Source organism: Leopardus geoffroyi, chromosome B3, assembly GCF_018350155.1.
Source record: "Leopardus geoffroyi isolate Oge1 chromosome B3, O.geoffroyi_Oge1_pat1.0, whole genome shotgun sequence".
Lineage (NCBI taxonomy): Eukaryota > Metazoa > Chordata > Mammalia > Carnivora > Felidae > Leopardus > Leopardus geoffroyi.
In genome coordinates, this window is record NC_059337.1 from 65,962,379 (window position 1) to 65,990,000 (window position 27,622).

At 38.0% G+C, this 27,622-nt stretch overlaps 1 protein-coding gene and 1 long non-coding RNA gene across 11 annotated transcripts in view; one reads left to right on the forward strand and one right to left on the reverse strand.

Moving 5' to 3' along the window:
- The window catches only part of MEIS2 (Meis homeobox 2), a 211,113-nt gene that overhangs the window by 122,271 nt on the left and 61,220 nt on the right, over nt 1-27,622 (forward strand). The window lies entirely within an intron of this gene.
- Nucleotides 2,371-21,829, reverse strand: LOC123583205. Its single transcript, XR_006704778.1, has 3 exons — nt 16,591-21,829; nt 4,299-4,307; nt 2,371-2,383 (listed from the first exon to the last, which is right to left on the reverse strand). It is a non-coding gene; the product is annotated as an uncharacterized LOC123583205 (long non-coding RNA).

Sequence of the window (27,622 nt, forward strand, 5' to 3'; positions counted from 1 at the left end):
TCAGGATCTCTCATTTGTTGCTGTCTGTTTCATGGATTTGGTTTAAATCCTTTTCTTCAGTCTTGATGCCAGGAGAAACCTGGTTTTAAGTAATTATATGAAATGTTCTTGAAAACTCTTTTTTCTGGGGCTCAGTCGGGTGGCTCAGTCGGTTAAGTGTCTGACTTGGGCTCAGGTCACAATCTTGTGGTTTGTGGGTTTGAGCCCTGCAGTGGGCTCTGTGCTGACAGCTTGAAGCCTGGGGCCTGCTTCAGATTCTGTGTCTCCTCCTCTCTCTGCCTCTCCTCCACTCACGCTCTCTCTCTCTCTCTCTCTCTTTCAAAAATTAAAAAACATTAAAAAATTTTTTTTAATCTTTTTCCTGAACTGAATTTTGGTCCTAAGACTCAATTATTGAATTGTTATTTGTATGTTTGCTACACCTCCCCTGTTTGACTTTGTAAGTTTTTGAGGGCGGGGGTTGCATTTTACTCCTCTTTATATTCCATGTAAGCATAATGCTTACCCATAGTAGGTGGTCAATATCAAATTCAATTGCATGTCCCCATTGATCATACTAAAAGACAAAGAAATAAAAATTAATTACTCCCACCAAACTTACGAGCACTTCAGTCTCAATCCTCTGATCTACTGTTTCCTGTCTAGTTTCTAGACACAGGGGTATAGTGCCCTTGGTTTCCATCAGTTGCGGTGTTTCAGTGTTTCCAGGTGACGTATATGTGTTAGTATACACCTGGATATAATGATGTCCAGAAGAAAGCACTGTCACCCATTTTCATTCACATTTGTTTTCTTAATGTCCTGTCACCTTGGACTCACCCTGGGAGTGACAGTGCATGGGAACATCATCTCTATTGTGTGCCAGGCAGAACAGTAAGCAGTTGGAAGTAAAAACAAACAAAACAAAAAACCAGTTGGATTTCCAGCTCTGCCTGCCACCCATTAGCTGTGTGACCTTAAGCAGATAACTTCTCCTCTCAGAAGCTCAGCTTCTCTAAGATGGGGCTGGTAATGTTTATCTCACAGCGTTGTCAAGAGGAGGAAAATGAACGTGCATGCCTGCAGCCTGTAGCACATGGTAGACGTTCAGTAAAGTCATGGAACACTGAAAAAAACTCATTTTTTTGTGAACCCATGACTTTCCCTAAGAAATTTCATTGTTCTTCTTTGAATACATTTAAAGAATGCTGAGACACAGATTATGTGATTTAAAAAAAAAAAACAAGAAGGAAATAAAAAAAGCAATCCCAGGCCTTTTGGGGAGTGTCTGCACCTGAGCAGTGCTAGGGAAAAGCTTCAGTTTACTGGAAGTCAAACAGCACTCTCCAAGCAGTTCAGCCCGCACTGATTTGAGGAACTCTTTTGTTTGCGTAAATAAAACACTAAAAATGTTATTGAGCTATTCCATGGAGGAGCTGCATACCTGGTAACGTAAGACTGTGTTTTCCTGCGGTTTTTATTCAAGGCAAAACATAAACCAATGAAAGAGAAACAGAAAGTGATAAGTAACGTGGCTGTATTTTCCGTGAACATATGGTAGATGTTTAAAATGAGGTATGTCAGCTATTAATCCCCCAGGTGCTTGCCTTCGTCTTGATAATAAGGTCGTTCTATGGTGGGGTGGGGGGTGGGGGCGGATTCCCCGTCTCTTGAAATTTTGATCTTTGGGGAAAATGGGAGCCTGACTCTTACGGGCACATTTTACTAGGAATAAAAAAAAAAGCATTTTGCCATGATTGGCACACAAAAGGTGCCAAGAGACATGCTGGTGGGTGTGACTGTCCTACCCTCGATTGCTTTCCCATCCCCCCAAAACAAGAAAGGCCAGAGATGAGGGAAAGACTGTTCCATTTGTTCTGGACCAAATGTGGCATGGAGATCTAACAGGGGGTCCTGGTCCCTCACGCCCTGTCCATTAGATCCTTGATGCAGCTGATGGGCTATGTTACCCCTTGTATGCCAAAGCCACAAACTTAAGTATCCAGGAAGCGTGCAGTGAGGTGAGGGTCAGCCCTACAGGACAAGATCTTATTTCAACATGATTAAATGCCTTCTGTTTGGGAAATGACCTTTTTTTGCTTCTATTCTTTGTATTTTTCAATGTTAATATGGCATGTCATAGCTCTGAAATGCTCTAAGAATGGGGAGAATGTAAGGGGCATTGAGATACGGGTATACATAAAATGACTATTAATTTTCTGCAAACAGTTTGATTTTGGAGTATAAAAAATATTACAAATGGGGCGCCTGGGTGGTTCATTTGGTTGAGAGTCCGACTTAGGCTCAAGTCATGATCTTGCAGTCTGTGAGTTCAAGCCCCACATCGGGGTCTGTGCTGACAGCTGGGAGCCTGGAACCTGCTTCAGATTCTGTGTCTCCCTCTCTCTCTGCCCCTAACCCACTCATGCTTTTTCTCTCTCTGTCTCTGTCAAACATAAATAAAAACATTAGAAAAAAATTTTTTAAAAATATTACAAATAAAGTAGGTGGACTCCTTGATCTTCCTGAGCCCAACATCTGTGGCTTGTTAGAACAAAAAAATACAGCAAATAAAACAGGTAGGAGCTTGGGATATGAACATTTAGAATTCTGAAATCTATTTTTTAATTTCAGTACGACGTGTGGTGTTTTAAAACACAACATTGTAGACTCAGTATCAGCCCCGATGTGTTTTTTTCTAACATCACTAAGAACACGCACTTCCTGATGCAAAATAAGGTGGGAGTGCGTCTTTATCAGAAATTTGGGTGCTGCTCTCCAGCCTTCTAGGAAATGGGAACGTGACTGATTTGTAGTAAGATGATTTCAGAAGCAAAGATAAAAAACATTCTCACTTGGAGAACAATGGAGAGGAGAACTGATGTAAAAACCTTGATGCATTACATGTTTACAAGTCGGTGATTATAAATTCTCGCGGGGGTCCATGGACAATGAAGCATATCATGTGTAAGCTGCAGAAGGTCAGTTTTAGAAACAAGTGGATTTCTATATCTCACAAAGATCTCAAATAGAATATTTGTGTTTTACAAATGATAAAAAAAATATCATTAGGTTTTAGTTTTTTTTTTTTAACTCAAAGTATGGTTCATTTTTAACTTTGATATTTTAACTTCTTGTTTGGTCATCATTCCTGCAGTTATCCTGCCACTCCTCCCAATGACCTATGAAGTATTATTATTCTGTTTTATAGATTAGCAAGCTGAGGGTCAGTGGAAACAAAAGTTGTCTTCCTAGAGTTTGGTCGGTGCTTCCTGGCAAGTATAAGGCAGGTATGCAAATAGCGACTAATTCTAATAGATATTTAACAGAATTAAAAGATAATTCTTTAAGCTTTATTAAAAAAAATTTTTTACGTTTATTTTTTGAGCAGGAGAGAGAGAGTGTGAGCGGGGGAGGGGCAGAGAGAGAGGGAGACACAGAATCCGAAGCAGGCTCCAGGCTCTGAGCTGTCAGCACAGAGCCCAACACGAGATTCAAACTCACGAACTGTGAGATCATGACCTGAGCCAAAATTGGACGCTTAGCCAACTGAGCCACCCAGGCGCCCCTCAAAGATAGTTCTTAACCCAGGCAAAGAAATCTTTTTTTGGTGCTAAGCAATAAAGGCCGTTTCAGCAGATTGGTTACAAAACGGAAATTGGTTTCAAATTCAGGAGTCAATGAGTTTTCCATTGCTTTTGATACACAGAAAAAAAAAAAAGAGCTCTATGAATCATTTACAACCGAGTCCACTAAATTCTGCTTTGGAAAGAGAGTTTGTTATACACTTGCATCTTAAACCCTAGTAAAATTAAGGTCATTTGGAAACCAGGAGAAATGGTGGTGGCAAGTAATGTCCCTGAGGCTCCTTAGGCCATATGGCAACACATCATTGAAAGAAGAAAAGAACAGGAAGAATAAAAACTTTTAAAAGGCACAGGACTAATAAATGAATTTTTAAAAATAGTCATCACAAAGTCATATACAGATGGAGGGGGAAATTAGAAGTTCTTTGCAGATGACCACTGTTTGGTTACTTACTACAAATGCAAAGAAAAATTAATATGCTTCTTTAATTTAAAAAACCCAGTAAGTGGATAACTCATCCTTCTAAGAGGTTTAACTTCTGAGTCAGCTTGGCTAAATAAGGCAGACAGCCATGCACAAGCAAAAGATCTAGCAGATGTGCTCTCATGCCATTTTTTAAGGATCCTGTGAGTAGCAGAAGGGCTATTTGATGATCCTTCTTCAATTCTTTAGCTGGGCCTCCCCAACCACAGTTGAATCATTCGATCCTATCAATTGAGCAGTGCCTGTACTGATACAGTCTCTGAATTATTACTTAATTTCCAGCTGCTTAGAAATGACTTGAGGTTGTTTCTGTGGACTTTTTAAAGAAGGGTAATTATACCTTGACATTCATTCACTCACTCATTCATTCCACAGAGATTTATCAAGTACTTCCTTTATGAACCACCCTCTGTGACAGGCACTGAAAATATAATGGTGGATAAGAAAGAATAGATATGAGTGCTTCACTTGGAATGCTTATAGGGTATAAAAGGACAGTTGGGGTTAAGCGCCCTAAGGAGAAACTAGGGACCTTTGAGAGAGTATGTTAAGAGGGAATTGACCTGATCAAAAAGGTCAGGATCAATTAACATTAGATCCGAAGCAGAAGATGTCACATTAGAAGAGTGAAGGATAGGACACAAGGGAAGAAGGCACAGACAGTATGTGCAAAAGTCCTGGGGCAGGAGAAAGCATGTAGCGTTGTGGCAGTGGAAGGGTAGTGTGGATGGACGGGAGAAAGCAATTGGAGGCTTCCCCCCAGATCGTCTGGTAAAATTGAAGCCACCAGATAAACATTTTGATCTCTGGCCTGAAAGCAATGGAAAGCCACTGAAGCATGTGGAGCAGTAGAGTGGCAAGATCTATCAGTCTTCTGCAGTGATGATTCTGACTCCCAGGATGGAGTAGATTGGAGGAGGGCCAAAGGGAATGCTCAGAAACTAATTAGGGTGTATACACTTTTATAAACTCAGTCCTTCTACTTACACTTTTATTTCTTAAGGTCCATTGTCTACCTACTATATCTTATCATAACTTTCATTTGCTACTGAAATGAACAGAAGATTTTCTTTTTGTTTATTTTTTTTTATTTTTAAAAAAATTTTTTTCGGGGCGCCTGGGTGGCTCAGTCGGTTGAGCGTCCGACTTCGGCTCAGGTCACGATCTCGCGGTCCGTGAGTTCGAGCCCCGCGTCGGGCTCTGGGCTGATGGCTCAGAGCCTGGAGCCTGCTTCCGATCTCCCTCTCTCTCTGACCCTCCCCCGTTCATGCTCTGTCTCTGTCTCGAAAATAAATAAACGTTAAAAAAAAAATTAAAAAAAAATTTTTTTTTTCAAAATGTTTTATTTTTGAGACAGGGAGAGACAGAGTATGAACAGGGGAGGGTCAGAGAGAGGGAGACACAGAATCTGAAACAGGCTTCAGGCTCTGAACTGTCAGCACAGAGCCCGACGCAGGGCTCGAACCCACAGACCGCGAGATCATGACCTGAGCCAAAGTCGGCTGCTTAACCGACTGAGCCACCCAGGCGCCCCAAGATTTTTTTTTTAAAAACGTTCTGTTGACAGCATAATACAACACCATGAAAAAATTTGTCCCCCCCCAAAAAAAAGCCACATTCTCATTATCTCAGTACAATTAATTTTATGTTCATATTTTTTTTTTCCTGTTTCTGCATGGTCTTCATATTGATATTGAAATGTCTTTGTCAATTCCATTGAGATGTATTAATATGTAGTTACCTGTTGTTCCACACTTAGGACATTTAGGTAAGAAATTTTAACCAAGGATGACAGGATCAGTGAAATGTTGTCCAAATATATTTCTTTTTCATTTTTCAGCAACAGAAACTAAGTTGGGAGAGCATATTCTGCCACTTTCCACCCCAATTATATGGAAATCCCCCTTTATGGAGGACGTAAAGTCTCCTAAGTATTTGTATTAAGAGTAATGCATGTTGCTTAGGCTGTTAAAGAAATATTGATTTCTGACCCTTAACTGGAATACTTAGCTTTCATTTTTCTTCTTTTTACATAAATTGTGTATATTGTGTTCCCCTCAGGGAGAACTTAAAAGCATTTTGTATTATAGAGGCTCCATTCTAGGATCTTATTGCTTTTGAGATGAATAAATGGAAGTCTTGCCATCACTGGAACAGACCTGTTTTTTTTTTTTCTCTATGTAACAAGGCATACAAGTTATACAGGGCTGAATCTGGCCCCAGAACTTCTAAAGTTCCAAGCCAGTTTCTTATGGCCAAATTTAGCTTCCAGCTTTCAGCTGATGAAGAGCTTTGGCATATAAGCAATCTAATTTTTGTTCAGCAAAAATCTCCTTGGATGTTTTAAAAATAATTTTAAAACTTGTATTACCAGGTGATGCTTAAGCATTTCTTAGGGATTGGCTGCAAATACTTGCTCAGACAGCAACGTACCTTGAAGGTACTTTATACCGGCCTTTGAGGTATTCGCATGAAATGGGTTGGCACCAAAACATTTCAATATGCTATAGGAAATGAAATATGGCCAGAGAGGTTTTTATGTTCCGACTATTCCTTTTTTCTATTACTAGCTTGAGGCAAGTAAATCAACTTCACATCCCCTCCCTATTTTATTTTTATCAACTTCCTAGGAAGTTTGAGGGGGGTTTTGCCTATCTTTGAACACATAAAATGGGAAAATTAAAATTTTAAATGTTTCTGCACTATGTATCTGCTCTTATCTATTTATCTGTTGATGGGATGTTGCTTTAAACACATTTAATATTACTAATTAATTTAATTACACATACTGTAGTGGCGTTAACACATTTTCTATTATCTGCTGTGATGTGATACAGTGCCCTCCTACAGCCACCTTAACTTAAAGCTTTAATTGCTTTCCCCAAGCCTCTGCTCATGTTTGATTTATCTGATTTCTTTGTATAAAGATTCTCTAGTTTACGATGTGTACACAAGTCATTAAATTGGTGTTGATGTTTATGCAGTGAACTTGCCAACTGTTACAGCAGACATCCCTTTATGAATTTATGACAGGGCAATAAAGACAAGTGTCAGAAGCCCCTTGTCTGGGTGAGGAGTCACTTTTCCTTGCACTGTGTTGGGGACGGTAACGTGGACACTTCCACTAATTTGCATAGCAAAGGCCCTGTTGAAATCCATATCTGTTAAATTGTGAGCATCTCTAATTTGCTGCAGTGAGAACGTATGTGTGCGTGTGTGTGCACACACACATTTAAATGTTTGCACTTTGAAATGAAGCTATTATTCTATTCAAGGATTTTAACCAGGAGCTCATTCTTTTTCTTTTTTTTAAATTTTTTTTTAACGTTTATTTATTTTTGAGACAGAGAAAGACAGAGCATGAATGGGGGAGGGTCAGAGAGAGAGGGAGACACAGAATCTGAAACAGGCTCCAGGCTCCGAGCTGTCAGCACAGAGCCTGACGCGGGGCTCGAACTCACGGACCGCGAGATCATGACTTGAGCCGAAGTCGGCCGCTCAACCGACTGAGCCACCCAGGCGCCCCACCAGAAGCTCATTCTTTATAAACTTGACTGGGTATATATGTAGGTTATTATGATAGAGTCTCTGTCGGTAATCTTCAGTTCATCAGCTCTGACCCGTAAAAGAAATATTTGAAGAAGACCATGTATCATTGTTTTAAATCTATACCTTGTTTTTTCTTTTACAAAAATAGGCCAAAAAAAAAGTTCAAGTATTACACCATAAAAACCTGAAGTTTACTTTTTTTTCGTTATGAGAAGACCTTCAAAGATTATAGGTGTGAGCTTAATTCACTAATTTTTATGCAGATGTAAGTCTCCCTGATGGAGAGCCCCAATTTACTAACTCAAAAATAGATATATATGTGTTATGTTAGTTCTTTCTCGTGTACTGGGATGTACTAGCTTGATTATCTTTGCCCTTTTACCTTCTCATTAATATATGGAATTAAAAGTGAGAAAAGTTTATTTTGATGTATACCACAGAGGATTTGTCTCCAAGTATTATTTATTTCAGACTCTCCTGTGTATGTGTAAGTTTGTCTTCACATAAGTGATTCCAAAGTAACCAAAGAATTAAGATAAAATTAAAGAGCTCAGAAGCATAAGAAGAGGAAGCCAAATAAGGAAAAAAAACACTTTCACGTTGGAAGGAAAGGATGGACGATCAGGGAGGTGGAGAGAAGGAAGGGAGGAAGGTATTCCAGATGGTTCTGAAATTTGTGCAGTAGAGGAAAAGATTCTCAAATGTCATGTGGTTTTCTGAAGAGACAAAAACAGGACTTTAATGTTGATGACAGGGAAGATAAACTGGAAGTGAGATAGTGAAATTCATTTTTATCTACACTTCCTCCCAATTCTCACCCTTTGTGGAAGCTCTTTCTCTTCATGCTGACAAAATTCAGATCATTAAATGCAGCTAAGAGTGCAGATTAAGAGAATAAATATAACAATGTCTAATTAGCAAGGTTGTGCTGATAAGGACTTAAAATATTTGCCACCACTTACAAATTGAAATGACTGAAATATCATAGACTATTCTGAAAATGTCTCTAGCAGAAAATTAAAATAGAAGAGTAAGTTACGCATTTTGGTATGAGAAAACAAAATGAAGGGGACTGGTTTGGATATGTAGTGCTCACCTATTCACTTGGCCCATTTTTACTGGGGTCCTCGATTATAAAGTTCTGGGTTCAGCACACGCAGAATAGAGACGTGTGAAATCTGGGTCCTTTTGTTGAGAATCTCACTCTCTTGTTGGGGAGTCAAGGCCCCCCCAATACCTATAATCCAAGGAGGTATATGATCTTTTCTTCTTGCTTATAATAAATGAAGTGTGACCAAGGTATCAGCTGATTCCTTTGACCATTCAAGTGCCTCTGTTTTAACCCAACATAAACTTGAAGCAAAACTCAGCCACTTCATCAGCTTCTTGAAGAAATTGAACCACATGAGGAGTTTTGCATTCTCTGGTTATACTACAGATTGGCAGTGACATGGGGAAGTGCCACTTGAAAAATTCCCTTTTACCCATCTCATCTCCAAGTATCACCCCTTAACCTTACTCATCTCTCCATCTCTTTTCCCAGGCAGCTCTCAACAGGGCTTGTCAGCCTTTCATTAGGCTGAATAGTTCCTGGCCACTAGAATCCCAGCCTGAGGGAGTCATTTTAACCTCCATTTCCTAACTCCCAAGTTTATCCAAGATCCTTTTCAATAGCGTTGATTCTTCCTACAAAGCAACTACTTAGCCGCATCTAAAAAAATAAACATTTTTCCATATGAGAAGAGAAGGTAGAATCACTTTTTTAAGAGAAGAGAGGTAGAATCACTTCAAAGGAGTGCAGAAGAAGATCTTGAATAATGGTATACCAATCAGAATAGGCTGTTAATGCTGCCTTAACAAATAGCACCAGAATCTCAGTGGCTTAACATGAGAAGACTTTATTTCTTGGGCACTCAAAGTCAGTGATGAGTTCATGCCACTCTCTGAGGCAGCTGTCCTCCATATACAGACTTATCCTGTGAGGGTCTTTCCATTTTGTGGAAATGTACATCTCAACAAGTACTCCCGTTGCATCAGCAAGAGAAGGGGCCTGGCACATCAGCAGGTGAATTCTTTAGCCCCCAAATAGCCTGTATCCCCTCAATCACAGTCACTTGTATGGAACTACTTACATGACCCTGCTCAATTCATGGGGAAGAGAGAGAGACACAGAAGAGCTGAGAAACATAGGCTTATATATATATATATATATATATATATATATATATATATAGGCTTCTATATATATATATATATACATATATATATATATATAGGCTTCTATATATATATATATATCAGAAGAGAGCCTAAAATAAGGGAGAGCATTTGAAATATTTGAAATATCTACCCTATGGTCAATGTTTTGATGGCAGTAATATAGAAATAAATGCACAGGGAAGCCCGGATGGTTCAGTTAGGATTTTACATATGTATTCTAGAGAAGTGGGATGAAAGATAGGTTGGAGCCAGAATGTAAAAGACCTTCAAATGCAGGCCAAGAATCTGGTTTTTGATGACATGGAGCCCCGCAGGTTTTGGGGAAGGTATGAATGTTTCATGCAGTATCCCATGTGGGTGCTGGTGGTGACTGCTGGGGCTTAATTGTAATCACATCTAGAGACATGAAGACCAATGAAAGATTTCCTTCTGAGTCAGCCAAGTAGGAAGTAACACCCAAATTCTGGTGTTCTTGGGGAAAACAAAAAAGATGTGCTGTATTATTTCGTCTCCCTACTTAGCATGTCCCAGTTACCTTTTTTTTGTGTACCTGTTCTCACCTTAACCAAAATGCCTTTAAAGAACTCATCACTTTTAAGACCCATTAACAGGTAAATAAGATGCTGAATAATCACACATCACAGAAAACATTTGTATTTAGAAACACTGGTGATATTCAGGAGAATTTAAAATGTGTTATCAGTTAGGAATCTGCTATGTTAGGATAAGAGAATTAATGGGGAAAAACTCCAGCTACATAGCAGTGCAATGGAAACAAAAGATTCTGACCCAATATGATTTATGATTCTGACCCAGTATGATTTACCCAATATGAATAAATAGCTACGATGTTACGTGCTCAGTTTTGTGCCAGACGCCACATTAATACTTCAGTCCTTTAAGAAGACCCACAAGACCTGACCTAGTCTGACACCAGCTTCTCTGTCCCCATCCTTCCATGCAGCACCCCCTCACTGTGCTTTAGGACTGGTCTCCTTGCTCTCCTGCCTTCTGGCTAGCTCTGCCTTCACTCAAGTCTCTGCTGAAATGTTACCTTCTCAATGATCTCCCTCACTACCCTACATCAAAGATCAGCATCCCCAGTCACTTTCTATTTCGGTGCAGAAATGACCTTGATGAAGTTTTTCTTCATAAAACTTAGCTCCAGGCAAATTATGTGTTTTTTGTTTATTGCCAATATTCCCTATCAGAACATAAATTCCATGAGATCAGGGATTTGTCTTGTCTGTTTACTACTGTATTCATAGTGCCTGTAACAGTTTCTGGCAGTCGATAATTGTTTGTTCAATTAACAAATGACTTAGTTAAACCTCATAAGACCCCTATGAGGTAGGCACCATTAATTTTCCTATTTTATGAGTGAAGAACCTGAATCCTAGAGTGATTCAGTAGCCTCTTCAAAGTTTCACAGTTTGGAGCCAAGATTAAAAGCCAGGACTGTCTGATTCCAGAGCCTGTACATTTGGCCACAGTATTCTTCCGACAACCCTATACTCCTATCGTGGTAATTGAAAGTTGGTGTAAAAATTGTTCTTTAAGAACCCAAACATTCAATGTATATGCTTGAACCATTTCTCTGATTTTTATATGTATTTATTGAAAACATGATAAATAGTGCTATATGTATAAGAAAGTAAAGTGACCCCCCCCCCAAAACAAAGAAAGGTGTCTTGTGGAGCTAATAAAGGGTGATCTCGAAGAGCAAATTTGCTCACTTGGGCCAAATGCTTCCTCCTGCAGAGTGGGCTGCTTCCCAAAGAATTAGCCTCTCTCAAAATGAATTATTAACCCCGGCATGCTGGCCAAATTCCCACTTGGATAGTCTAGGAACTGTTCAAAACTTGGAATCTATTGAAATTAGCCTGGCTTGATTGCAGTCTCTGCATTAATTGTGATATAATAGAGTTTCTCCAGAGATTTGTGCATATATTATTCTAATTTGTATAGGCTGGCTTTGTCTGCTAAATTTTTTTAGTTTCTTCTTCCCCTTGTGAGATATGTCCTGAATTTCTGTATAAGTTTTTTATTTTTTTATTTTTTTAATTTTGGTGCATGAGTAATTATAATCTCCTTTTCCCTTGACTTGCCAAACCTGTTTCTCATTTGAGTGACTAGTCTTTTGGTCATTCTAGAAGCGTGTTGCAGACTTTAGCCACTAGACCTTTCCAGATTCCTAACTCTTGCACAGGTGCAAGTGTAGCCTGGGTATGGACAAGATTCATTCAGTTAACGTTTTCTAATCGTCTTTTTCAAGTTTCCTGTCCTCAAGGAGCTTATGTTCCCGTGGGAGGTACATATGCATTTGAAAGTTTAAAATAACTGATTTAATGGTGGAACTATTTAGAACTCTCATACTCATCCTAAAATTATGGCTATTAATTTCTTCAGACAATTTTGTTAAATGATCTGGGCCACTTGTCTGTCTTTGCCAAGAGCAGGCACTGTAAAGACACATCCTGGAGATAGAAGGAAATACGAGTTTAGTTAAAACTACAAAATCATTCTGCTTAGGTAAAACTAAAACAGAGAGCTTAGAAATCCATTGCGTTGCATGATTTTGATGACAACTGTCTACCTCATAGAATTCATCAAATCTTGCTAACATCACATGATTCTTTCTTTCTGTAAGGTGGGCTTTCTTGCCTTGTGTTGGCATAAGGAAATCTTCAGTGCAATGGGTTATGTTACAATAGGTAGCTTCAACACTGTCCATCTCCTACGCTTTTTCTGTAATTGATGTGAAGAATAAGAGTGGAGATGCTCTTAAAAGGCAAAATGTTATTCCCAGGAAAGAGTTGGCCTCATAGGTTTTCAGCACAAGGAAGGAAATTGAGAACTCAGGGCTGAAGTCTTTGCCTTTATTTATGCCTGGACCACAAACAAGTGATAAGTCACAATTTCTGCGTTCAGTTCTTCACCGTCACCAAGTGAGATGAGACAATGGATGTAAGGCATGTGTACTTACAACTTCAGCAGCTAATATTAGAAAAATGCTTTGCAAATGACAGATGGGAAGAGCTATAAATGCAATTGCTAACGGATTTATGTGCTCTATCTCTTTCCTTCCAACCTATTTCTACCAGTGTTTTCCAAAAAATTTCCCAGGGCACCACCTGAAGTGTGACCTGATGGCACCAAAACACATGTGTTTCCTGAGTCGGTTGAGTGTTTCCAAAATGTATCTACACTTTAAATTCAAATGTTTATCCACTAGGACGTTAACTCATGGAAAGTGTTACTGACTTAATATGACAGTCATACACTTCTGCCTAGGCTATTGTTATAAGTTCTGTGGGGCTTTCTACAGGTTTTCCCCCCATGTCTTTGTCACTATGGGCCTAGAAATATCTAATTCCTTGTGGAAAAAAACAGTTTTGATTTGCAATAGTGTAAACAAATTGATAGAGAGTGTATGCTTTTAAATCTGTAGCATGCAGAAACTTCCCATACGAGTTAGCCCCTCCCAACCGACTGGCTCTAACTTCTAATGTGAGAAGGTAAAAGCCTAAACACTGATATTTCTCCTGCTTCCCTCGTGCACTTGAAATGAGATACTCCATGCTTTAGTCTCAGGTCAGGCCTTGGAAAGTATTCATTCATTTATTCATTTACCAATTATTTATTGAGCTTGTACTGTGCTTCCAAGTGCTTTTCTAGAAGCTGGGCATATAGCAGTGAACAAAACACAGAAGTGCAAATTCAAATAAATCCATCAGAATGTTTCATATGGCACTTCTTGTAAACATCTAAATTTGTTCATAAAAAATTAGAAGAGCATTACTCCACTGAGGGTATTAATTGCTTTGCAAGAACATTATTTAGCTTATGAAAGAACGCACTTCAGCAAAGAGCAAACTCCCTTAGCGATTCAATTTACAATATTTATACTTGCTATAAATTTTATTCACTAATGTCCGAGGAGTTTAAAAAAGTAATGTCTCCAGAGGGTGGTTCTAAGTTCTGTAACATATTTAGCATGTCAGTCACTTAAAATGAAAGGAGAGAATGTATTCAGGAGCTCAAGGAAGAGAAAAGAGAACATAACCAGTCAGATGTCAAAATACCAGTCTCAATCTCTGTTTTTCCATTGCTCTAGATGCCTGACCTCTTTTTTTTTTTTTTTTAATGTTTATATATTTTTGAGACAGAGACAGAGCAGGAGCAGGGGAAGGGCAGAGAGAGAGAGGGAGGCACAGAATCCAAAGCAGGCTCCAGGCTCTGAGCTGTCAGCACAGAGACTGATGCAGGGCTCTAAGTCACAAACTGTGAGATGGTGACCTGAGCCAAAGTTGGACGTTTAACCAACTGAGCCACCCAGATGCCCCTTTAGATGCTTGACCTCTTACATATTGAATCCAGGATCTGGCAGTGATCCATCCTTGTTTATAGAATGGTACAAATATCATCATGATAAAAATGCACCTAGGTCTATACCTTCTTTATAACAGTATATTCTCAGACCATTTCAAAATTGTCTGGTTAGGTTAGAATAAAAGATGAAGGCCTTATAAAGTAGTGGTTTATACCTTTTTCCCCTTGAATTTCTTTCTTGTATTGTATACTGTATGAAAATTTTAAATGTTCAGATACCTGCATTGAAAAGGCTTTCCTTTAGTTTCTGCCAAGTCAGACTTGATGGTAAATGGACACTGATTTTCATCTGGTACTCCTCAAAGGAGGAGAGTTTGTTAGTCTAGTTTTCTCCAATATTCAGGCCAAATCCAGGTCATGATTTTATATGGGGACACAGAGATATAAGTTGGATGGTGATTTATATCCGTACTTTTGACCTCTTTGAGATAATTTTTGGTTCCTCCTACTTATCTCTTGCCCTCTCTTCTCTCTCTCTTAGAAAATATATGTATTCAGATAAAGTGTAATCAACACTTCTATGGTATATACATAAGAATAATAACCTTGTATTTCCTTAATGATTTTCTGCTAGAATCTAAAGGCCATTTGTGTCTTGTTTCTTGCCATGTGGCAATCCTTAAGTGTTTTAACTTCTTTGAAAACTAAACCCACTCAGCTTATGTTGCTATGAGGGTATATTTCCAATTACTCAAATAAGAGTATTTAATTTTTTTAGGTATTTAAATAATGCATATGATTTAGTCCAGAACACACGAGTAGTGAAGGTACCTTCAGACTTTACCTCAAACTACCCTGTTTCAAATGAAAAGCTTACCATGCTCTTAGGGTCAACTGGTCAACTCACCTTGTGCTAAAATATTTATACTCTTTAAAAATAATAAAACAAAATAAAATTAAATTAAATTTATGCTCTTTGTATTATGGTAGAAAATAGGTCAAACTTAAGTTTATCTGCCAAAGATACAACATGCCGAGCAGGTATCAGAAATGTTAGAGGGTTCTGCCCATCATGTAGAAAAGTCAAGGGTGATATCCAAACTACTGAACAGTCACCAACAGTCAGAATGTATGCTCAATGCATTAAAAACAGATGGTGGCCATACCAGTTCATACTAGTTGAATTCAGCTACATTAATGGTTTGTCCTTTTAAAGTCCAATTTTTATGGAGACAGCCATTTTTGGGGGCTTCTTAAATCTTTGTAAGAAATATTTTTATGCAAAAATAAAAATATTTTTTCCTGAGATTATAAAGTTATGTTATCAATTTCTAAGGTACATATCAAGAGGAATAAGGAATAAGAACATAAGAAAGCTATTGCTCTCTATAAAATCTTATCACTTAATAGATTCAAAAATACATAGCCAATGCAATAATTTCACATATACATATTTTTAATATGTTCCTCATTATTCCATTCCTCTTTTATCCAAATTGATAAGCAGATAAAAACATAGTAGAGAGTTAATTAGAAAAACACTTTCTGCTGAGGTCAGCCTGGCTACCCAAGCCACGAGTAACCTTTTCTCAGTATTTTCTAATTTAGTGTCCAAGTTAGGAATAAAGTAGCCATGTACAATATTTAAGTAAGCTATAAATAATATTAGCATATATTCTTATTGTTTTACCATGAAAACTTTTAATTTCTGTGTCTATATTTTCTTTTGGTTCGTAAGTTTCTAATTCATTTGGATTTACTCAGCATAGCACTTAATTATGGTGGTAAAAGGTGAAATACTATCAAATGATTTTATATTTCAATATTTAATCACTTTTATCTTGAATGAGTGAATGTTTAGTCAATAAATATCCAGAGTCATGAAGAGTCATATGTACATATATATTTTCTTCATTTTGTTTGGTTATGACATGGATTATTAGAGAGTTGATGATCTTCTATAATTACGAGAAGAGGCATCTTCATAAGTATGTTGAAAGACATTTTAAAGGTGTTCTAGTTACTGATGAGTTGATTTACTCTAAACACAAATTGGAAATGCAGAAAGTGATTGTTTTCATCTGCTTAGAAGCACTTTTTATTTAAAGTATTTGTGTGTTTTGAAGTTTAGGTGAGGGGCACCTGGGTGGCTCAGCAGATGAAGTGTCCAACTCTTGATCTCAGTTCAGGTCATGATCTCCTGGTGTGTGAGTTTGAGCCCCATGTGGGGAGCCCTGTGCTGACAGTGCAGGGCCTATTTGGGATTCTGTCTTCTCTCTCTCTCTCTCTCATTCTCACTCTCTCCCCCTCCCCCTCCTCCCCTGCTTATTCTCTCCCTCTCCCTGTCTCTCAAAATAAAATAAAATAAACTTAAAAAAAATAAAGTTAAGGTGAAATAGTAATGGGCCAGTATATGCACAAAGATAAATGTGGCAGTACCTTGTTGTGTCTCCATCTTGATTCCGTTAACTTTCACTAAACAGGCTGCTTTAAAAAAGGGAAGGAAAAACAAATTGATAAGATAAAACTGTGGGGAATTCCAAAATAAATACTGCTAACTGACCTTTTTTGATGGCCCAGTTAAGAGTTTTCTTATTATGGTATGAGTTGGTTGCTTTATTTACTAGTGCAGTGGGTACCTAAGGAAAACACTTGGGTAATATCTTTGATTTTTTCATATTCCATGGACAGACTGATAAGGATCTTTCTCCCATGTTCTCAAAAATCACATAAATTCCAAAACATTTAAGAACACGGGGTTATATTTAAACAGGAAAAAAGTCAAGGTTTTTTGGGTTTTTTTTTTTTTTTTGTAGCCCACCTGCCTCCCTTTTTTACAGTATACAGCTACGTATATAGTTGTATCCAGTGCTCATGAATATGTTACGAAAAGAGGCCAGTTTGGAACTCCTGAACCAAGTTTCTAATGCCAGTGTTCAACACGTTAGTGTGTTTATCTTGGTGAACTGTAAAATGAAAGAATTAACTCTGATTAAGGAGTTCTGATTCCTCATAGCCACCGTGATTGAAGCCTTCTCCATAATGTGGCATAAGAAATGGTCACTATTAGGGTTCTATCTATCTATCTATTTATTTATTTATTGTTTATTTATTTTTGACAGAGACAGAGCATGAGCGGGGGAGGGGCAGAGAGAGATAGACACAGAATCCGAAGCAGGCTCCAGGCTTCGAGCTGTCAGCACAGAGCCTGACGCGGGGCTTGAACTCACAGACCACGAGATCATGACCTGAGCCCAAGTCGGACACTCAACTGACTGAGCCACCCAGGCGCCCCTGTAGTTCTCTTTTTAACCACTACTGCCCATCACAAGAAGTCATTCCTTTAAAGCTACTCTCTTCTTATTTTTATGACTTTTTAACTTATCATTAACCCCATGCTCTTATCCTATACTTTGAGATGAGCAAAGAAGATAATATCCAAAACATTTCCATTGCTTACTCTAGAGATAATAACCTTTTTGAAAAAAAGATAATCCTCAGTTTCTTTCAACAACAACTTCCTCTTTAAGTCTCTGGTAGCTTTCTCTTGTCAAATTGGACTTTCAGTACATTCTTAAGGTAAATCAGACAAAATTATTTATAGCATAGGCCGTGCAAATAAAATTAGACTAAACATACTGGAATTATTTATCATAGCTTGTAAACTTTACCCCACTTTTTTATCCATACTTTTTTTCATGTTATTAAAGAAATGTAACGGACTAATCACTAATCTTCATTTCCTTCTAACTCGGTCTCATATGGCACTGTGTCTGGACCTGTTAATAAGTAGGATTGTTGTCATAAGATTAGATACAAGTATCTCCGTTGTCTAGACATTATATAACTCTCTGCCAAATACTTCAGATCCTTGTTTTAAAGCAACCCCTTAGCCTTTTTAACAAGGTGAGATACTAAATGTTAATGAAAAGTCCCATGGACTTATTTCTTTTCCACAGCTTCTTAGTGTCACCATCTGAATTTGCCAATTTCTGCTCCGTTCTCTACATATAGAAATTTTACTGCTGTTTTATATAAGAGCCGGGGCACCTGGATGGCTCAGTCAGTTAAGCATCCACCTTCGGCTCAGGTCATGATCTCACGGTTCATGAGTTTGAGCCCCCACATCGGGCTCTCTGCTGACAGCACAGAGCTTGTTTTGGATCTTCTCTCTCTCTCTCTCTCTCTCTCTCTCTCTCTCTCTCTCTCTCTCTCTCTCCTGCCCCCGCTTTGCCCCTCCACCCTCTCAAAAATAAATAAAAACATTTAAATGAGAGCTGGTTTTCCCTGTTTCATGTTTGAGGCCATAAAATGTTGGTATTATTTGCCTCTTTGAGTGTCTCCTTCCTTAAATCTCTCTTCTCATTTGCTCCTCAGCTTTCACCTCAACCGACCTCTCTCATTTCAAACTAGCATTTTTAGGTTGCAAAGAATTTACTTGTTTGCATCCTCAAACTTGACTAATTCAACATGCAGAGTTTTTTGTTTGTTTTTTAATGAGTTGCTTTTTTTTAATTTTTAAAGGTTTTTTTTTAGTTTTGTCTTTTGTTTTTTTGTTTTGAGAGAGAGATTGAGTGTGTGATGCCTCTTGCATGCTAGGCAGTGAGCTAGATTCTGGAGGTAAAATGTGCGTCGCTTGTCTCTACTCTCAAGGAGCATCGAGTCCAGTGAGAGAGACAGACCAGCGAGTATTTGCAAGGCAGTAGTGTGGCAAATGGAGAAATTTAGGGTGATATGCAAACATACAGAATATGGGTGTTAAGTAGCTTACAGTATAAAATCTGGCTATTGGTATCTACAATTCATAGGTAGAAATAAGATGTCCCAGGGGCACCTGGGTGGCTCAGTCTGTTACGCCTCTGACGTTGGCTCAGGTCATGATCTCACAGTTCATGAGTTTGAGCCTTGCGTTGGGCTCTGTGCTGACAGCTTAGAGTCTGGGGCCTGCTTTGGATACTATGTCTCCCTCTGTCCCTGTCCCTCCCCTACTTGTGCACACGTGTGTCTGTGTGTGTGTGTGTCTGTGTGTGTGTGTGTCTGTGTGTGTGTGCATGGGTGTGCGCGTGCACTCTTTCAAAAATTAATAATCATTAAAAAAATGTTTAGAAATAAAATGTTCTTTGACATTATGTAAGCATGAAATTTCTTCTTGCTAGGGAAACATCTTAAAAAAGCAGGAGGCCAGGCCAACAACAAGGTTTAGGCAGGCCCCTTCTCCTCAGTTGACCTCAGTTTTGTTAGACACAAAATAAGAAGGTTTGAATGAGGTGACTCTCCTGTCCTTTCTAGTTTCTAAAACTGTGAGTCTGTTTTTCTTTTGCAGTTCACTGAAAAATCTAAATAGCCTAAACCTGTTTCGAAATCTATTTCAACAAATGATCCATAAAATAAATAAGCACAAAATTCAATTTTTTGGAAAAGTGGTCTGGCTATAGAACTGAGTAGTCCCATAAAATATTAATTTGGTCATAGTGTGGAAATGTGAAATGATCGTTAAATGAGTCAAGGCCTTATTTGTGGCCTTTGGCTCATTTGGTAAGATTGCCCATCAGCCATGTAGGCAGTGTAATACGCATGGCCAAGCAGCTCATGGGAGCGTCCTAACAAATGTTAAATAAAAATTATCTTTCTCTAGCCTTAGGAACATATTTCCGTTATTTTCAAAATAAGACTGCGCACAGCTTTAAAATCTCCATCAATAGAAAAATGATGATATTCATTGTGCTTAAAACTCTGACTCCTACCTGCAAATGTCTTATAATATGTTTTTCTGATACTTTTTTATGTCTTTTTGGAAGTTTAGAAGTAGTATGGGTGTTGGTGGCATTTAACCTTCACGTAATTTCATGCTCATATGAACTCCCTCCATACCATTAGAATATGTGTATGTAACATTTCTTGAAGATGCAAAAAATGTTCCTTCTTTGTCCCAAGACTCTTAGGTTATTTTGTCTTTCTGTCGTTAACTTTGGTTTCGTAAGAAATTCCTTCTTCACTGTTTTATTTTATCTGTATCTTGATAATAATAAATTTAAAAACTGTTCCTAAAATCTCTGAATCATAATCCAGCAGGCTCATTCAGTATTCTTTTAGCTCATCTACAGGACGGTGAGTGGTTTTCTTTTTTTGGTCTTTTTAATGAGACCGTCCTACCATGGCTCTAAATATCAACCATGGTTCACCTCTTAGGGTCTGGCTATTATTAAAAATCTCTCAAACAGTTTCTGACTTTAAACATTATTATTATTATTCAATCTATTTACCTCTATGTGAAATCAAATGGAAATGAATCTCCTGAAATAGCCATGTTTTCTTCATCCCAGATATGCACATGGCATTAAAAAAAAAAAAAACAAAAACAAAAGCCCAACTAATTTAAATCTGAAATCTGGGTGTCCATGACACCAAACATCTGGATGAAAACTGAAAAATTTAGTAGATGTCTTCAGATATCCAAATGTTGTGTCAGTAAAACAGTTAAATGTCTATCTGAATCTTTCCGTTTGTGTCTGGGTATTTATGCATCATATACGTAGTACCATCAGTCCTTTCTAGTAGAAAACATTATAAATTTCAGAAGGAATGCATCACAAACAAGGATGTATTGAGCAGCTATTATGTGGGAAACATTGCACTAAGTGCTTTTAATTCTGAACTCTGTCTTCAAATGATTTGCCATCCAGTGAAGGATATAACACAAGTACACTGACATACATAAAACACAATGTGGAGTAAAAACACAAAAGAGAGAAGGAGAGAAAGCACTGTGAAATTTTTAGAGAAAGCGACTACTTCTGGCTGGAGAGGATTTTCCACTGGATCCAGTGTTTAGACTGGCCATGATGGACATGCCAGATTCATGGGAATGGAAGGGAATTTTGTGAAATGCATTCTCTTTCAGCAGCAGAGAATTTTGCTGAAATGAAATGTGAAAGTTATTGTGTCATTTTTCATCATCACAGCCTTTTGGTTCCTGTAAGGTTTTTGAGTCTCAGGTATTTTGATTAGTAAATTTCTATCATTTCCCTTAAGAGTTTCAACTTTACACAAGAAATATACTGAAATTTACTCCCTGGTCATTTTAGAAACAATGTAAGAACTCACCCTTATACTTTTCTCATTTAGATTTTTTAAAGTTCTGGGTTTTATATACATCGCATGCTTAAACGTCTGTCTTCTAAGTTAGGTCATTTTTTAACTTATTGGGATCAGAAGTCTGATAAACTTTTTTTTAATTCCCAAATCCTCAAGAGTTCTGTCCTATGTGGTCAGTCTGCAGGCCTAGATGAAAGCAAAATTGTTGATTGCTTTCCTCTTCTTCCTCCTCCTTCCCTGTTTTTTATTCTTTTTATTTTAGTAATAAATAATCATTTTTAGCAGGAGGGGGTAAAAGAATAAACTGAGAAGGTTCCGGATAATCTAAGTCATGACATGTGCATTAGTCAGGACTAATTTATTGGCTTAGGTAACTGAAAGGTAAAAGGATCTGGCTTTAGGTACAGCTGTATCCAAGTGCAGAAATGATGTCAGGAATCTGTTCTTTATTGGCTCTACTTTAGTCTCCATGGGCTTCATCCTCAGTCAGGCTTTCCCGTTTTGGTGGCAACAATGGCATCAGTGACTCCAGACACATATTCTACTAACTCCAGTGAAAAGAGAACACCTTTGACTGACAGCCCAACCCACACCCATTAACCTAACTTAGGTTTCTTTTTCAGTGCAGCCAGAGTGATTAACTATGTTGATTGACTAAGCCTGGTCGCTTGGCCACCCCTGAACACATGCCTAAAGAAAAATCAGGGTACTACTATTACCAAAATAAAGGGGAAGGATACTTCAGTGAAAAACTTTAATGTTACAGTGGGAAAGACCACCACAAATGTCAAGACAGCAGGTGGTTAGCCCCTCTCTTACCACTGCCTGTTTCTATGACCTGGCATATGTTACTTACACCTGTGAGTCTTGGTTTCCTCATCTACATTAATTAGGTGCCAGGCCAAAGTTCTGTCTAAAGGACCTTTTTACTCTACTATTTTGCGGTTCTGATCTCAAGAACTGGAGACAGGGAGAAGACACCCAGAAAATGCAGATATCTACAAATAGTAACACAAAGTGAGAGGTACATCATGTTTCACATAGAAGTGCTTCAGGGAAAAACAGGAAGTTAGTTTGGTAGTGGAAGAGGGAAGGGTTTTTACTGCCTCCTGAGATAGTGATTCGAAGCTCAGACAATTTGAGGGTGTGTGTGTGTGTGAGAGAGAGAGAGCGCGCGCGCGCGCGAGAGAGAGAGAATTACTAAGATTCAGAATTAACCATCACAAACTATACTATTATAATCTCTACAGATATTTTACAGTCTTATTCAAGGTGACAGAACAGCTTGACTGGGAACTTATGTCTGTTTTGTTTGTTTTTTCATTTTTCCTACAAATATTGAGAGACACTCAGGTGGAGGTGGGGAGAATTACAAAAGTTTAAAAAGCCCAGAGCTCTGCCCTTAGAAAGTTATACTTAATGAAGAAAAGATACATAAATAAGACATGACAGTGAAAGGCTAAAATTTATAAATGCCAGGTAAATTGCAACATGAATGTAGTAGAAAGGAGATTACTTTCAGTTGTGAGGATGTGATGGGTTTTAAAATATCTTCATTGTTTCTTGTTTTACCTCAGAATTGTATTTGTTATATACATTTCAGTCAGAGCAGAGGAATTTTTGTTTACATAAGAAAAAGATGTTAAATTCATGGCCATTGAACAAATTTGGCATTCCAGGAAAATGCACTTACTTATTCAGGGGCAGTCTACTTGTACCCTAGTTCAGGAAGCACAGTACTAGAGCAATAACGGATATCCACCCAAATGCATTTTTATGGTTTATCTTAGGAAAATTGCTTAGAAAGTTCCATATATGAGTGGCATCATCAAAATCTAAGTCAACTGGATTAATTCTATAGAGTAAATGGTGTCTTGAAGGGGATTGAGGAAAAGGAGGCAGTCATCACAATGATCAATTTCCAAGCGTTTGCTCAGACTAAGACCCTGGTCAACAAATTACTCTGTCATTTGTCTTAATGGTTGCATTACATCATCACACAAGTAATTTGACAAATCGGACATGGGTCTTCAAAGAGCTAGCTCATCAGTAAGCCTCAGAGTCCAGCAAGTGAGTTAAACTCATTGGGTAGGAAAGTAACTCGAGAGGTAGGACTTGTCCTAGAGATGTTCTGCTTTGAAAAATTATCCAGTCAGACAGTTACTGTAACATGAAAGAATAGCTAGCTTAATAAAAATGTTAAATTATTATGGTGTTAATAAAAATGCAGAGTGGGAGCACCCAGGTGGCTCAGTCGGTTAAGCATCTGACTTTGGCTCAGGTCATGATCTCACGGTTCATGAATTTGAGCCCCACATCAGGCTCTGTGCTGACAGCTCGGAGCTTGCAGCCTGCTTTGGATTCTGTGTGTCCCTCCCTCCCTCCCTCTCTCTCTCTCTCTCTCTCTCCCTCCCCCCTCCACCTCCCCCCTCAAAAATAAACATTAAAAAATTTTTTTAATGCAGAGTGTATATTAAATTACAATAAATTAATTATAATTTTAAAATTCCTATTGTATTTAAAAAAATTGTTTGAAGCGGTACACACGGAGACAATATAGGGTATCTGTAAACAAAAAGTAAAAGCCTTTAGCTCCTAGACTACCTAACATGAACCATTATCACTGTGTAATTTTCCAGATGTTTATCTTTCACTACAAGGACAGATACATTCAATTGGTTTATGAATTCATGTGTCTGTTTTACAAAAAATTGATAATACATGTTCTATAGTTTGCTTTTTTTCACTCAACATATATAGGAAAACCTTTTTCATGAGAACCTCACATTTTATTTAACTATGGTTTAGTTGATAGGCTATTTCCAATTTTTTACCCTTCTAAGTACTACCATTTTCATTTATCCTGTACTTCTAATTCATGAGATGATTAGAAATAGCCCTTCAAGTGTTTTTAAACATCGGTATAAATCCTTTCAACATAGAATAAAATTCCTGACAAATCATTTCCAGTTTGGACATTATTGGAGAGAGGTTAATCACAAAAGAAAATGATTATTAAGTGGTTTCACCCAAAATCTGTTCCACTGATGTATTCTAAGGATATTGCAGATCTATTTCCATGTACTTGAAAAACCAGGTTAACCTAAAAGGAGAGAGGGAGAGAAGTTCTAGCTAAGGTTAGCATCTTGAATAAATATAATATCTTAACTTCAAATGAGTCTTTAGATAAAGAGGCAATTAAAAATATTCTACATGGAGAATACTCTATCTCCATGGAGTTGTGAGCCATACATGTCTTATTAACTTTTTGAACACTTGTCCGTTGATATTCAAAGTAAGGGGATCTTTGTGACTCCCTTCTATTCAACAGTGGCTTTAGAGCTATTTTGAGAAGTGAAAAACTTTGACCTGTGTTGGTTCTTTCTTGATGAAGGGAATCATCATCGTCGCTATTATGTTACCGTGTGTGTTCTTAAAAGTAAATTGAGCCACCTCTGGGCCACTGGACCAGAGTGGGTTGGCCCCCAACAGTGAACAGACTAAACTATAGCTTTAGTCCAAGAATATGGAAACTGACAACAAATTATTGCTTGCGGTCTACTTCCAGTTTTCAAGTGCAAACATACCAAAGTTTATTTTAAATTTGAGCCAGTCAGACATTTAGTAATATACATCAAAGAAGAAGTGAAGGCTTCCCATGTTTATTATTTCAATATGATGTCTGTTCTAATAAAGTAGAAGAATGCGTATGATAGACCATGTAGTAGAAATTCTCTAGTTCTACAGTTAGACTTTAAATATATACATATATTTGTAAATTAATCCGAAACACATTGCCATGGTTCCAATTCCTCTGAAAGCTGATTGTTTTCCGTCCCTTTTTTAATTTTAGAAATATAGTGGCTGACTGCCAGAACACTTCCAGATAAACAGTCCACTCCATGTATAAAAGGGGCATAGAATCACGAATGTTCAGAAACCACAGAACGTTATTTAAATAAGTTAAAGTTATTATGGTCTTCCCTATTAATTAAAAAAAAAGCCATCTGTGCAAGGTGAATTTTGGTAAGGTCCCAATTTTTTTAATGATTGTGGATGGAATTTGCAACTGCTCTCACAGTGAAAGTACTGCTCAGGGATTCCCAAGATAAAATGTACTGTTTATGTCATTTTGTGGCCATTGGACTAAATTTCTACTAGAACACTGGAAAGAATTCTTGTTATTTGATCAGAATTTACAGTCCTACTTCAAAGAACTGGCTTTCTACTAACATCAGCTTTCTACTCTTCTACTTCCTTAACATCCTAAACCTTAATTTCATATGAATCTTCTGTGTGTGTGTGTGTGTGTATGTGTGTACATATAGGTACATGTATATATGTGTGTGTGTGCGTGCACACCTCTGCCCCCCTCTTTCACTCACACACACACACACACACACACCACAGCGCCCATGTTTTGTCAGACCTGCCTTGAGCAAACACATCAAACAGTGAGCAAGACTAAACAAGCCAGAAAGAAAACACTGTATAAAGAAACGACACACTGGATGTTGACGTGACCAGTGCATATCCGTATACTCTTGCGACGAGTCCTTATTTTCATTTTTTGTTATTTGTGGAATTCATTTCTATTAACTATTTCATTATAGGGAAAATAATTTATAAACCTAGGCGTCCAAAATCTTAGAGGGACCAAAAGTCAAAAGGTGCTCCTCCCTTGAGTTTGGTAGGAAAAATGCTATGACAAGAAGGATCTGGGGATTGTTTTTGGTCATTTTCCCCAGCCACTGTTTTCAGTCAATTAAAATTTGTACCCTAGGCCTTTTCCAGTTTGAAGCCACCCAGGCGTCTGTGATGAGCAATCCTTCTTGTTTGGGTAGTCATTCATTATCTCCATTACCAAAAGGAGAATAGAGGACAATTACATTGTTTGGACGAATCAGAGTGTTAGAAGGAGTATTTGTCGTGGTGGCAGAGTGCAGCACCTGACAGGCAACGATTGATGGCCAGGAATGAGTGTGAGTGGCCAAAGCAGCCTCATAGGATGCAAATTACTGACTGTGGATTCCAATTTATCCTGTTCATTTTTCTTGCCCGTGCTGAAGACCATTAGTGGTTTTTGAAGCAGTGAAGGGGTCATTACTAATGTGGGTAGGCTTGAAGCAGGAGGGGGAAGGAGGGGAAAAGCCTTCTGTAATTACACAGCTTTCAGGAACAGGCTGGAGGCCCTAGCCAAAAAAGTGTCAACACCTCGCAATCAGAAAAATTTATTTTCATTTTATGCTTAACCCATATTAACTCAACATTATCATCTTTCTTTGTTAACATTTGCAGAATATTAAAAGCCTGGCTTCTATATTAATACAAATCTGGTTAACCCCTTTTGCTGCACAAGGGATTTTGTTTAACCTAATGGCATTTGGGTTTGCTAATAAGTAATTGTGCACATTTTGGATAATGCACACCATTATAGAAGATGAAATACCTGAAGAATAAAATTTTAGATGATTGAAAAACATTCATTCTCTCAAACGCGGGAATGATTACAATACTCTAAATGGAATATTCTGTTGTTCTTAATGTCGCCCTTTAATAATGTTGATGGGAAATCATATCAAAGGCTTCCTAGTTTATGAGCGACTTTGACATGCTGGATAAAAAAAAAAAAGTTTACTTTTCTGTTTAAGAAAACCAGTGAATTTAGAGCAGGGACCTCTCTAGAGACGTGTTTTATAATTACGTACATGCAAGTACAGTGTCTCTTAAAGTGAATGTATGCTTCTAAAATAACAGTCCTTGAATCCAGGACGATGGGGGCAGGTGGTTGATGATGGGGGAGTGTGGTTCAGTACAAATGTCTGTGAGGTGTGATGGGAAGTAAAGAATTAAAAAGCTCTGAAACCCTATGGCTTCATTCTCTTATCGCCATACTATAAGGTAAAAGGTACAATTTCTATATGAAGCATTGCACATAATTGACTCCCTTTGAGGTGTGGTCATTGTGTGTGACCCATTGTGTTAATGCAGAGTGGTAACCAGTAAAAATGAATGCATCTCTCACTGTCCTTTAGAGGAGTCAACATAAATACCGTCAGTAAACTCTGCTGTAATTGGATCAGTTGCCGTGGCTTCTAAGAACAGTAGTGATTATATACCATCTCGCCTCCCAAACTTCTACTGTCATTAACCTCAGGTTAACTAGGAAATGATGATCATGTTGGCCATCTCACAAAGATAACACAGGAGAAGGGCTTCACCTAGGAGTTCTAGGCAGTGGGGTAAAATGGCCCTGACACTAGGTCTCTGAGTAGTCTGCAGTGATTGTAGATAACCAAAAATCTGATGCCATCCCAACAGTGCTTTCCATCCCTGACCGACTCACAAAACTGAAGGACTGAAACCCTTTGCTTTT